This window comes from Ovis aries, chromosome 13 (assembly GCF_016772045.2).
Source record: "Ovis aries strain OAR_USU_Benz2616 breed Rambouillet chromosome 13, ARS-UI_Ramb_v3.0, whole genome shotgun sequence".
NCBI classification, from domain to species: domain Eukaryota; kingdom Metazoa; phylum Chordata; class Mammalia; order Artiodactyla; family Bovidae; genus Ovis; species Ovis aries.
In genome coordinates, this window is record NC_056066.1 from 77,516,476 (window position 1) to 77,529,739 (window position 13,264).

At 48.3% G+C, this 13,264-nt stretch overlaps 1 protein-coding gene across 1 annotated transcript in view; it reads right to left on the reverse strand.

The window, feature by feature from the left end:
- KCNB1 (potassium voltage-gated channel subfamily B member 1) overlaps positions 1-13,264 on the reverse strand; it is a 116,821-nt gene that overhangs the window by 61,501 nt on the left and 42,056 nt on the right. The gene's annotated exons all lie outside the window — the stretch shown is intronic.

The following is a 13,264-nucleotide window of genomic DNA, read 5'->3' on the forward strand; positions in this document are numbered from 1 at the left end:
ATTAGCCACAACCTGACTCCCTCACTCCCTTTAGGTCTTTGCACAAATCTCATCTCCTCAGAGAGATACTGTCAAGACCACCCTAGGAGAGAGCACCCAACCCAGCCTCAAGGATAAGGCCAAATATGTCTGTATCACTTATAACAGGGGTCCCCAACCTCTGGAATTGAATGCCTGATGATCTGAGGTGGAGCTTACGTAATAATAACAGAAATAAAGTGCATAATAAACGTAATGCACTTGAATCATCCCCAAACCATCTCCCCATTCCCCTCGTCCGTGGAAAAATTGTCTTTCACAAAACCAGCCCCTGGTGCCTAAAAGGTTGGAGACTGTTGACATATAACACACTGTGACTTAGCTTCTTCTGTTTGTAACAAGGAAAGGGAAATTGACAATTGGTGGCCTGTAAATTGGATCTGGCCCACAGATACATTTTGTTTGGTCTAAACAGTGTTTCCAAAACATTGAATTAGTTGCTAACATTCATAAAATTGAGGAGATTTCATTTTATAACCCCAATTTTCACCTTCTCTTGCAAAACTGGAGGATCAAGCTACATGTTCCTGCATCTCAGCAACTGGGGAGGGCTGAGAAGCATCCACTCCGTTACACTGAGCTTGAGAATTTCTGTCTGCTGGGCACCCCACTTGGTCACCTTCATTCATTTACCTGACCACATGCTGTCTCTGGGGAATTTTATACTCTCAAGCCAGGTCTCTAGGCTGAGGTCACTAAGCTTGGTTTGGGAGGGAGGGAGTGGAACATAGACTTTTTTTTTGCTTTTATTACATAGAATTGAGTTGATGGACTAATCTAGGGGTTCCAGGTGGGTAAGCAAAGGCATGAAAGTGTAGGGCAAGTTCTAGGACTGCCAAGAAGTGGCCTGGAGTGGGAAGAGGCCAGCAGAGTCACGTGGGACAAGAACCTGGAGGGCCCTGAATGCCTTGCTAAGCCCTGCAGCTTCTCCTGAGGGTAGTGGGGAGCCACAGAAGATTGTGGAGCAAGGCAAGGGACGCGGTCAGGGCCAGCGGGGGTGTGGGGAAGCAGGAGTGAGAATCACCCTTGGTATCAAGTCTGGCTCAGCGTTCTCTTGGGGCCAAACTCCAGTCTGGAGAGCATACAGGGGTGATTAGGGGGGTGTCTTCCAACAGCCCCTCCTGGCTGCTTTCTCTCCCTGTCTTATAATAACAGTGTTTTCAGTACAGACGTTCTGGGTTCCCTGCCGTGGCTCGCTCAGCCACCCTTCCAGAGAGAAAACAAAAAGCAGTGTTTTTCCGCATCTATTTTAGACTGCTGCCTACATCTCTGTTCTTCGTGAGGAACACACACTCCCAGAGGGGCCCCTTTCTCAGTTGTGGCCAGCAAGCAGGTCTGGACCACCAGGCTGGGTTCCACTACAGGAAAGAGCCAGCAGATGTAGCAGAATCATGCCTGTTAGGCTGGGAGCTGCCTGGGGATAGTGGTGTCACCAAGTCCCAGAGATGCGGAAGAGAGGGGGAAGGAAGCTTGTTCTAGTCCACACACCTTTCCTGGATGGACCATCTTAAACTATTCTGAATGTCTAGGAAGAGCCCACTCTCCTTTTTCCTAAAGATGATCCCTGCAGTTTGGGAGTTTGTGTCCGTGCAGTATGGTTCATTTGTGCCCAGTATGGTTCATTTACTGATGGACTGCACCTGGATGTATCCAGCACACCCCTTTAATAGGTGGTAAAACTGAGGCCTGAAAAGGAAGCATGGTTTGCTCAAGATTATAGAATGGCTGGCCACAAGACCAGAATGTAAAATCTCAGAAGGCGTGCATTTTATTTGCCTTGGTCACAGGTCCATATCCATCACATAACATAGTATCTGGCAAATAATAGGCTCTTGATAAATATCTGTTGAATGAATAAATAACATCTCTGCTGGTGTGCTGTAGTCCATGTGGTCGCAAAGAGTTGGACACGGCATAGCAGCTGCACAGTAACACACAGCTGTCTTTAGCTTTTACAAATACTTCTTTCACATGTGTCCTCATTTTGACTGTCATAATTATCTTTCAAGCTAGGAATGGCATCTTTCCTTATTTTGCAGGGAAGGAAATGGAGGTTAGAGAGATTTAGTCACCTACCCGAGATCGCACAACCTTGAAGAAGCAGACCTGAATCCCAAATGTCTTACTGTGGGATCCCTTTAGAATGTTCAAGTAGAGGAAGAAAGCTTGGTAACATCCAACTACGAGGTGAAAGCCTTGGCCCACAAGAGCAGCTCTGACCTGAATTCTGCTCCACAGTCTGCGGGGAGAGAGACCCAGAGAGCAGTTCCTCAAGCTGTTAAACGGAGGTGCTCTACGGGCCAGCAGTTCCACTCCTGGGTATAGATCCAAGAGAACCGAAAACCTCTTTCCACACGAAAGCATGTACACGAATGTTCATAGCAGCCTTAGTCATAAAAGCCAGGAGGCAGAAAAAACCCAAATGCCTAAACTGACGAAGGATGCGCCAAATGTGGCATATCCGTACGATGGGATATTATTCATCCATAAAAAGGAATGGAGCGCTGATACCTGCTACAACAGGGATGAGCCTTGAACACACGATGCTAAGTGAAAGGAGCCAGACGCAAAAGGCCACCGGTGTAGGACCCATTTATAGGGAGTGTCCAGAAGAGGCAATTCTAGATGGACAGAGAGCAGGTTACTGGTTGCCAGGGGCAGGGGGAACCCATGAACGGAGCGTGACTGCTCATGGGAATGGGGTTTCTTTGGGGGATGATGTAAATGTTCTAGAATTAGACTGAGGTGATGGCTGCGCAAACTCTGCAAATACACTAAAAACTACTGAGTCATACCTTTTAAAAAATATATAGGTTCACAGGGTTTTATTTTATTTATGTATTTTTTGGCCGCACTTTGAGGCATGTGGGATCTTAGTTCCCTGACCAAGGATTAAACCAATGCCCCTTGCAGTGGCAGCTCACATCTTAACCACTGGACTGCCAGGGAAACCCCTGAGCTATACTTTTTAAATGGGTAAATTTTATGCCGTGAATTACATCCCAACCAAACCGTTAAAAAAAAATTACCAAGAGAAGCATTTCCATGACAACAGAGTTTTAGTTAGAAAGGGAAACACACAAATAAGAAAATATCCCCAGTTCAGGCAGCCCTATGCTGTCTTTCTGGATGTCTCAAGAAGGCTTTCAAGACAGAATTCCAATCCCAAGCCCCAACGTTTCACCTGTGGGCTTGTTTCTTGATGCCTTGCTGAAGCCACCCACCTTGCTTAGTTTGAGAGAACCTCGCCACCCCGATTATCCCGGCAAAGAGATGGAAGCTCAGAGAAAGGGAGTGACTTACCCAAGGTCACACAGGGTGTGATGCTTTCAGCTATAGCACAATACAAGCAACTAGCCAGGTGACTTGGGGCCACTTGCTGGGGAATGCCAGTCAAGTTCCTCGCTCTCTGTGGGCCTTAGTTTCCCCATCTGAACCACAAAATCCCAGCTCACTGCCCCCTTCACTGTCCAGGTGGGTGATTCAGCTAGAACACTCCTCACTACCTCTGATAGAATGATTCTCCACATTTCATCAGATTTCACTTGAACAAAGCCAGCTTTCCTCAGACCTCCACCCACCCAGGGATTTTAGGCTAAATCTGTGCTGTTTTTCTCGACTCTGTCCTTCCACTGCCTGGCAGGCTGCTCTGCACTGTGGCGGCCTCTGTAGCCACTTCTCAAATAACCCTGATGTCTAGGTTCAAGGAAGACAAGGTTGTTGTCTTGTGAAGCATTTGCATAATGTGATTTCACAGGCGTGCTTTCTTCGGAGCTGAATGAGATGCTTTTCAGGGGCCCTCCCTTTACTTTTGAAGTTCTAGGTTCAGCTGTGGGGTTTGCAGACCTCAGAAGACTTCCCCACCAAAGTGTACAGGCACAGCTTCAAACACACACCTTTTCATATCTCTATCCATATGCCCATCCATTTCCCCATTCATTATTTCAACAAAAATATATCGAGGGTCTCCTACGTGTCAGGCACTGTGTTAGTCACTGGGTATGGTGGAAAGAAAAGACAAAACAGGTTCTTTGTCCTCATGGAGCTCACAGACTAGTAGAGGAAGATAAGTCTTAACAGATGCACGAAATATTAACACAAGCTGGATGAAAGCCACCAGAGGAAAGTTCAGAATAATAAGGGCAACCTAATTTCTACCAGGGAGCAAAGGAGATCTCTGTGAGGAAGTTGACATGTGAGATAAGGTCTAAAGCATGATTTATCAGTGAGAAATGCTCTTGGTTCATGAAATAGAAAATTCTGACTAAGAAAGGGTCAAACAAGCAGGAGATTTATAGCTTCACATAACAAAATGTCCCGAGACAGACTTACCCCATCACTGAGGTTCACAACAATATTATCAGAGATCCAAGTTCTCTACCATCTGCTCTACCAGCCTCAGAGGATTGGCTCTTTTCCCAGGCTCACTCACCTCATGGACCCAAAGTGGCTGCCATCATTTGACCATCATGTGAAGACATGACCACTACCAAGAACAGGAAAAAAGTCCTTCTCATCCTCCTATCATTTTCTGAAATAGATGACAACCCTTCCAGAAATGTCCCAGCAGATCCGATGGGTGGCATCACATATCCACATCTAAGCCATCACTGGCAAAAGGAATGGGGCCACTGTAATGGTCTCAAACCAGCAGTTTTTACCCAAGGTGATTTTTTCCCCCTCCACAGGACATTTTTGGTGCAATAATTGTGTGTGTGTGTGTGTGTGTGTGTGTGTGTGTGTGTGTGTGTGTGTGTGTGTGTGAGGGCATATCCGGGATGCTACTGGCATCTAGTAGGTAGAGGTATGTGATACTATTAAACATACGATAGTGTACAGGACAGTCCCCACTACAGAATTATCCAGATGTCAACAGTGCAGAAGTTGAAAAATCAGAGGCAAATCCTGGGGACTCATGGGGTGGCAGGTGGAAGAGGAGTGGGGAAATTGGTGAGGGAAGGTTTCCTGGAGGCTGTAAGAGCTCAGCTGAGTCTGAAAAGACAGGACATTGTCCAAACCAATCCAGGTAATGAGTCGAGGCTAGCATCTCACCAGTGTCTGAGCAGAAATGCAGATGACCCTTCCATTTTCCCTGCCTCTACCAGCAGGAGCTGAGCTCATGTGGGCAGGGATCTTGCCTATCCTCCTCAGGGCTCCATCCCCATTCCCAGTAAAGCCACGGTCACAGAGGCTGTTCGACAGGTCACTGGTAATGAGGATGTGAATGGACGGAGGCAACAGTCTTTTGACTGTGGAATCTCTGGAAATTTCTGGGCATCACACAGAGTGGACATCATGTCACACAGAGTACATGAGCATAGCAGGGGCAGTCCGTGAGCAGTAGCCAGACCCTCCGAAATGATCCAGCCCCATCGTGGTACAGATGGATGGGGAGACCCTGGCAGGGCGGAGCGTTCAAATGCACTCGGCAAGCTGGGGGCAGACGCAGGCCACGCGCCCCTCTGTGAGCCCAGGATCAACACCAACAGGGACTCGCCCGGTAGAGCAGTGGCCAAGAATCTGCCTGCCAGTGTCTCCTCACAAAGCGGTTATCCTGGATTCACTGACCTCGCGACCCCAAAAGCGCGGATGACGCTGCTCCGCTCTGGTCGCGGAACTGGCCAGACAAAATGGCTGGCCCACGCACGTGTTTTGTTTGGCCCACGCTGTTCTTAAAATTTTTACGATGTGCCATCTTTGCCAACAATAAAAGTAATTGGGAGAGTGAGCCTATAAACCAAGCTTCTCATTTAGATAATCGGGAGGTTTGGCAGTACTTTGTGCCCATTTTCTGGCACGGTTGCCATTTTCCGGAGCTCGACTGTGGCCTCAGTCGGGATACCAGCGCTCCATCCCAGCTCAGGGGCACCTCACTCGCCTGCAGCTCCAGAAAGGCGTTCTGAGATGAGTCCAGCCCCAGCAGAGGGAACCCATACGGGAGAGGGCGAGGCCGTCCGGGGACCCCCCGGCAGGCCACTCCCCACCCTCCCTCAGAAGGAAGCGCCTTAGTCACCATGGCAACAGGCTGCCAGTTGCAACGTATCTTCCATTCGCAACCGAGAAATGAAAGGACCCCCCTCTTAGCGCCGGCAACATCAGCTCCCAGTACCCCCCAAATCTGAGAGCCAGAGGAGGAGTGTGATCTGTCCTCTCCAATCTGAGCCCCCAAACACCCCCATTTGTCCAACCAACCCAGAGATGGGGTGTTGGGAGGGGTTGATTAGATTCCACCTTATATAAAAAGACCAGAAAGTGTTTGATTAGAGATAGAGGAAGGCGTGGGTGTCTGAGACGGGGCTCTGTTTCTGGGCAAATGTACACGTTCCCTACTGTCTCCCTCCCTCTCCCCTTCCTCCGGGCAGAAGCACTGCCTCTCCTGGCAGCTCAGCGCAGCCATCTTCCGCTCAGCCGCGACCTCAGCCCTTCGGCAGTATCCCGGAGCCCCCAGTGCATCCGGCGTGTTTCTAGACTGCTTACAGGATCAGAAGGAAATGAGGGAATGGAATGAGAGAACCATCCAGAAATAAGAAAATGCCTCACGCGATATTTCCCTTTGAAACGAAGAAGCTGAAACCCAGAACATTGGAAATCGGCAGCCGCATTGAGAAAAAAAGGAAAGGGAAGAGTGCCAGTTAGCGCCCAAGTCCCCTCCTGGGACTGAAAACCATACATATTAATGGCCGTAACCATCTGGTATTAGTCATAATGCCTGATAAATTTTCCCGAGAGTAAAGAGCCGTGTTGATGGCAGCAAAAGGTGACAGTGCTGTTGGCTGTGTGACTGGTTGGCCCGCCAAGGTGATGACATAAATCAGAAGACCCAGGTCCAGTCTGGGAAGCGGGGTAGTGGCTTCTAGAACAGGTGGGCTGGGGGTCCTGGGACAGGGCTGATCTAGATGTAGCTTCAACAGGTGCAGGCTGGGAAGATAATGCTTCCAGAGATGGGACTTCCCTGGTGGTCTAGTGGTTAAGACCCTGCCCTTCCACTGCAGGGAACGTGGGCTTGATCCCCAGTCTGGGAATGAAGATCCCACATCTAATGCAGTGTGATAATATAAATAAATAAATTAAAGAAAAAAAAAGAGAGCTTCCAGGGGAGGTGAGTCCACGTGGTCAGGGAGAGGGGGAGTATCAGGGGAGGTGAGTCCCAGGGTGCAAATGCTCCGGCAGAGAGCAGAGATTCTGGCTGCCGCCAGTCCTGTTTCGTTGCAGTCGCGGTGTTTCTTCTTCCTCTGCCTTCTCCCTGCTCCTCTCTTCTCTTTTTTCTCTGTCTTTACACCTGCCAGCGCCAACTTCTCTATGAAACGCCAGAGGGGCAGAGCGTGGGGCTCACGTGGATTCTAGGGACCTCTCCCCAGTGTTCTCACTACGTTATAACTAGAAGGAAGACCATGAATTTTTAATTTTTTTGGTTGTGCCGCATGGCTTGAGGGATCTTAGGTCACCGACCAGGGATCAGACCTGGGCCCTTGGCAGTGAAAAGCAAGGAGTCCTAACTGCCGAACCACCAGGGAAATCCCCGAAAGACGACGGGCTTTTAGACTGCAGAAGGTGTTTTCATATGTAATCTTACTCTGTTCACCTTTGTATCAATGCAGCCATCAACTGTAACGTTTAGTAGTTTTCGGGGAGCAAGGCCAAAGTTCTCAGGGCCTGTGAAATGGGTAACATGGTCCTGCTTTCTGCCACGCCCCGCTGCTCCATCTGCCTCCCCTGCTCCCACGAGCCAGGGGATCTTAAGCAACAGCATTGCCTTGCGGAGTCTCAGCTTCATCCTGTGCAAAACGGACTTATAATAATAACAATGATGATGGTTCGGTGAAATAACAATAGGCAAAGCTCTGGGCACAAGGTGGTGCTGACAAGTGGTGTTTCCCTTTCCTTCCAGGAGGTTCTGGGGTCCTGGGAGTCAGAGGTGTGATTTATAGAAAAACCTCAGGGGACAAAGTCCCTGATAATCAGCACCCCGCCCCCATCTTTTTTTGTTGCTGTTGTTTAGTCACTAAGTCATATCCAACTCTTTGCAGCCCCCACCTCCTCCCTATTAGAGCATTGAGCGGCCCTCTCTCTCCCTGTTTCCTGGGCTCTCTGGTTTGTCTTTTAGAGGAAACTCACAAGCCGCTTGATGAGAGAGATCAAATAATGTCTCCAGGTCCCAACGGAAAGCAAGCATCCATTTGGCTGGCTCTGGCAAGGAAAGGGGGGCCTTCTAGCTCAGCTCCGTGTCAGCCAGGGCTGGATGCCTGATATACAGAACCCAGTGCCAAGTGAAAATGCAGGGCCCCTTGTTCAGAAATTATTATGATTTTCCAGACAGTGACAGCAGAGCATAAACAAAGTGTGGGGCCCTTCCAAGCGTGGAGCCCAGCGCTACTGCAGGAGTTGGGAGCTCGAGACAGTGCCTGTGGTCGGTTTGGAGCTGCTGGCCTGAGGATGGGGGTGGCAGTGGGAGGGGGAGGTGTCCGCAGTGATGCTAACTCTGGTTCTACATCCCCACTCCACTTATGCCTAGCCACAGGCCTGGCACATCATAGGTACCCTGCAAACTTCTTTAAAAAATTTTCTTTTTATGTGGACTACATTTTTAAAAATCTGTATTTAATTTTTTACAGTATTGTTTCTGTTTTATTTTAATTTTTTTGGTCATGAGGCAAGTAAACTTTTAACTCCCCCAACCAGGGATCAAACCTGCAACCCCCACATTGGAAGGGGATGTCTTAACCACTGGACCACCAGGGGAGTGCCCTTGAGAGTTCTTCCTGACTCACAGCTCACTCACTTATCCTCTTAGCACTGGGCCTACAATGTCAGGTGAGACCCCTCCTGGGGGTCTGTGCCCTGGACCCTCCCCCTCCTCCCTCTGCCCCCAGATCCCTGGCTCCAAGTTATGCCTACCAGAAGCACCCCCACCCCTGCCCATCACACACAGTATAGGGCAGGAGTAAAAAAAAAAAAAATGAAAAAGCAGTTGAAATAATAAAAGCCAGATTTGTTAAGCATTTACAAGGTGCCAGTCTAAGCACTGGGTCTATCTCACCCTACTTTTTTAAAGCTTCACTTGAATGTGTTTTTTTTTTTTAATACATGTATGTATTTGGCTGCATCGGGTCTTCGTTGCGGCACTCGGAATCTTCCCTGCGTCATGGGGGGTCTTTTTGTTGCAGTGCATGGACTCTCCAGTTGTGGTGCTTCGGCTCCAGAGCTCGAGGGCTCAGCAGTTGCGTCGTGGCATGTGACATCTGAGTTCCCCGACCTGGGATCGAAGCCGCATCCCCTGCACTGCTAGGTGGCTTCTTAACCACTGGACCTCCAGGGAAGTCGCGATCTCAGCCTGTGTTAATTCTCACACAGACCTTCTGAGGTGAGATCTCCATTTGGCAGAGGAGGAACCTGAGGCCCAGAAAGGTCAGGTCCCTTGGCCAAGGCCACGCAGTCGGGAAGTGGCGGACCTGGGCTCCAGTGAAGGCTGATGCTGGGCCCCAACAGGGCTGGGAGAAGAGGGTCACGTTGTGTCCTCCCAGCCACTGGGCAGGAGAGCTACAGCCGCCCACGAGATGCCTTCTCTTGGGAGTGGAGAAGAGAGCAAGTGTGACAGAGAAGAGTGTGTGGCCCCCGAGAGAGCCCTGAGCTACAGGTCCTGAGAGCCAGGTTCAAATCTGGGTTCTCTCTAGAGGTCTCCCTGCGAGGTCACTTACCCTGATCTGCACCTCCTCTCAAGCTGCTGACCTCACCTCCTGCTCCCTCCCTTCCCTTCCACACCTGCACACTGGCCTCCCTACTAGTCCTAGAAACTACTAAATGCATTTCCACCCCAGGACATTTGTACTTGCTGCTTTCACTTCTGGAGTGCCCTCATGCTGCAATTCACATGGCTCCTTATTTTTTCTGGTTTAAAGTCAATGCCCATGAAGTGTGTGTTTGTGTGTGTGTGTTGCAGGGGTGGGGTAGTCCTCTCAGCATCAGGCTTCAGCCCTGCCCTAATCTGGAGAGCAGTTGAGTTGGCTGAGCCATGTAGATTTTGTCATTGAATTCACTCTTTCAAGTAATGTTCATGATTAGCCATCAGGGAAAGGCAAATCAGAAACACTGGAAAGGGACTTCCCTGGTGATCCCATGGCTAAAACTCCACACTCCCAATGCAGGGGGCTTGGGTTCAGTCCCTGGTCAGGGAACTAGATCTCACATTCTGCAGTTAAGGGTTTGCATGCTGCAACTAAGACCCAGAGCAGTCAAATAAAAAAAAAATTTTTAAATTATATAAAAAAACCAATGGGAAATTCCACTTCATGCCCATTAGGATGGCTAGAATTAAAACACACACACACACACACACACACACACACACACACAAAACAGACAGTAAGACGTGTAGATCAAGATGGTGTACTCGCTCACCTAGAGCCGGACATCCTGGAATGTGAAGTCAAGTAGGCCTTAGAAAGCATCACTACGAATAAAGCTAGAGGAGGTGATGGAAGTCCAGTTGAGCTCTTTCAAATCCTGAAAGATGATGCTGTGAAAGTGCTGCAATCAATACACCAGCAAATTTGGAAAACTCAGCAGTGGCCACAGGACTGGAAAAGGTCAGTTTTCATTCCAATCCCAAAGAAAGGCAATGCCAAAGAATGCTCAAACTACCGCACAATTGCATTCATCTCACATGCTAGTAAAGTAATGCTCAAAATTCTCCAAGCCAGGCTTCAGCAATACGTGAACCGTGAACTTCCAGATGTTCAAGCTGGTTTGAGAAAAGGCAGAGGAACCAGAGATCAAATTGCCAATATCCGCTAGATCATGGAAAAAGCAAGAGAGTTCCAGAGAAACATCTATTTCTGCTTTATTGACTATGCTAAAGCCTTTGACTGTGTGGATCACAATAAACTGTGGAAAATTCTGAAGGAGATGGGAATACCAGACCACCTGACCTGCCTCTTGAGAAACCTATATGCAGGTCAGGAAGCAACAGTTAGAAGTGGACCTGGAACAACAGACTGGTTCCAAATAGGAAAAGGAGTACGTCAAGGCTGTATACTGTCACCCTGCTTACTTAACTTCTATGCAGAGTACATCATGAGAAACGCTGGGCTGGAGGAAGCACAAGCTGGAATCAAGGTTGCCAGGAAAAACATCAATAACCTCAGATATGCAGATGACACCACCCTTATGGCAGAAAGTGAAGAAGAACTAAAGAGCCTCTTGATGAAAGTGAAAGAGGAGAGTGAAACAGTTGGCCTAAAGCTCAACATTCAGAAAATGAAGATCATGGCATCCGGTCCCATCACTTCATGGGAAATAGATGGGGAAACAGTGGACACAGTGGCTGACTTTATTTTTCTGGGCTCCAAAATCACTGCAGATGGTGACTGCAGCCATGAAATTAAAAGACACTTGCTCCTTGGAAGGAAAGTTTTGACCAACCTAGACAGCATATTAAAAAGCAGAGACATTACTTTGCCAACAAAGGTCCATCTAGTCAAGGCTATGGTTTTTCCAGTGGTCATGTATGGATGTGAGAGTTGGACTATAAAGAAAGCTGAGCACTGAAGAATTGATGCTTTTGAACTGTGGTGTTGGAGAAGACTCTTGAGAATCCCTTGGACTGCAAGGAGATCCAACCAGTCCATTCTTAAGGCGATCAGTCCTGGGTGTTCATCGGAGGGACTGATATTGAAGCTGAAACTCCAATTCTTTGGCCACCTGATGAGAAGAGCTGACTCATTTGAAAATACCCTGATGCTGGGAAAGATTGAAAGCAAGTGGAGGAGGGGACGACAGAGGATGAGATGGTTGGATGGCATCACCAACTCGATGGACATGGGATTGGGTGGACTCCAGGAGTTGGTGATGGACAGGGAGGCCTGGTGTTTTGAGGTTCATGGGGTCACAAAGAGTCGGACATGACTGAGCGACTGAACTGAACTGATCTGAACAAGTGTAGAGGAACTGGAACTCTCAGATATTGCTGGTGGGGATGCAAGAAGGCACAGCCACTTTGGGAAACAGTCTGGCAGCTCCTCAGAAGGTTAAACATAGAGTTACCAAATGATCCGGCAATCCCACTCCTGAGCATATACCCAAGAGAAATGACAACCTATGTCCACGTAAGAACTTGTTTACAAATGTTCACAGCAGCATTATTTATCATAGCCAAAGGAAGAAACAACCTGAATATCCATCAGCTGTTGAAGGATAAGCAAAATGGGGCATCTTCCATACAACGGAATGTTACTCAGCCATAGAAATGAATGAGCTACTGATATATGTTACGTGAAAGAACTTTGAGAACATTATGCACCTGAAAGAAGCCAGACACAGAAGGCTGCATGTTGCATGACCCCACTTGTGTGAAATGTCCAGAAGAAGCAAGCCACAGAGACAGGAAGTAGATCAGTGGTCGCCGAGGACTGGAAGGGGGAAATAGAGAGTGATTGTTAGTGCGTACGGGTTTTCTTTCTGGGATGACAAAAATGCTTCAGGGACTTCTGTGCTGTTCCAGTGGTTAAGACTCCGTGCTCCCACTGCAGGGGGTTTGGGTTCGATCCCTGGTCAGGGAACTAAGATCCCACATGCTGTGTGGTTTGGCCAAAAAAATAAAATGATAGAGCATTTATGTGAGCAAGGTTCTCTTCTTATCAAACAAAACTATTTTTTAAATGCTTTAAAATTGATTATGGTGATGGCTCTGTATACACTAAAAATGATTGAATTGTACATTTTAAATGGGTGAATGGCACATCTCAATATCTCAACAGAGCTGTTATATATATGTGGACGTGTATGCAGACAGATAGAGATATTTATGAGCTGAGTGAGCAAAACAAAGTGCCTGGCCTCTCAGGAAGCTAACAAGAGGAGACAAGGGAACAAGCAAAAGTGTCATTTGACTTGTGGAGATAAGAAAAATAAAGCAGGAAGGGAAGACAGGGATAGGTGGCAGGGCGAGGCACTGAGGTTCAGGGAGACCACTCTGAGGAGGTGACTTTTGAACCTGAGTAAAGAGATGGAGGGAGTCACTGATATCTGGTGCGACAGCACCTGGAGAAACAGCAAGTGCAAAGGCACTGAGGCAGGAGCAATAATCCAGTGGGGCTGGGGACTTCCCTGGTGGCCCAGTGGCTAAGACTCCACACTCCCAATGCAGGAGGTCTGGGTTCAATTCCTGGTCAGGGAACTAGATCCCACATGCTGCAACTAAAGATCACATGCAGCTCCCCTCTCCCCTCAC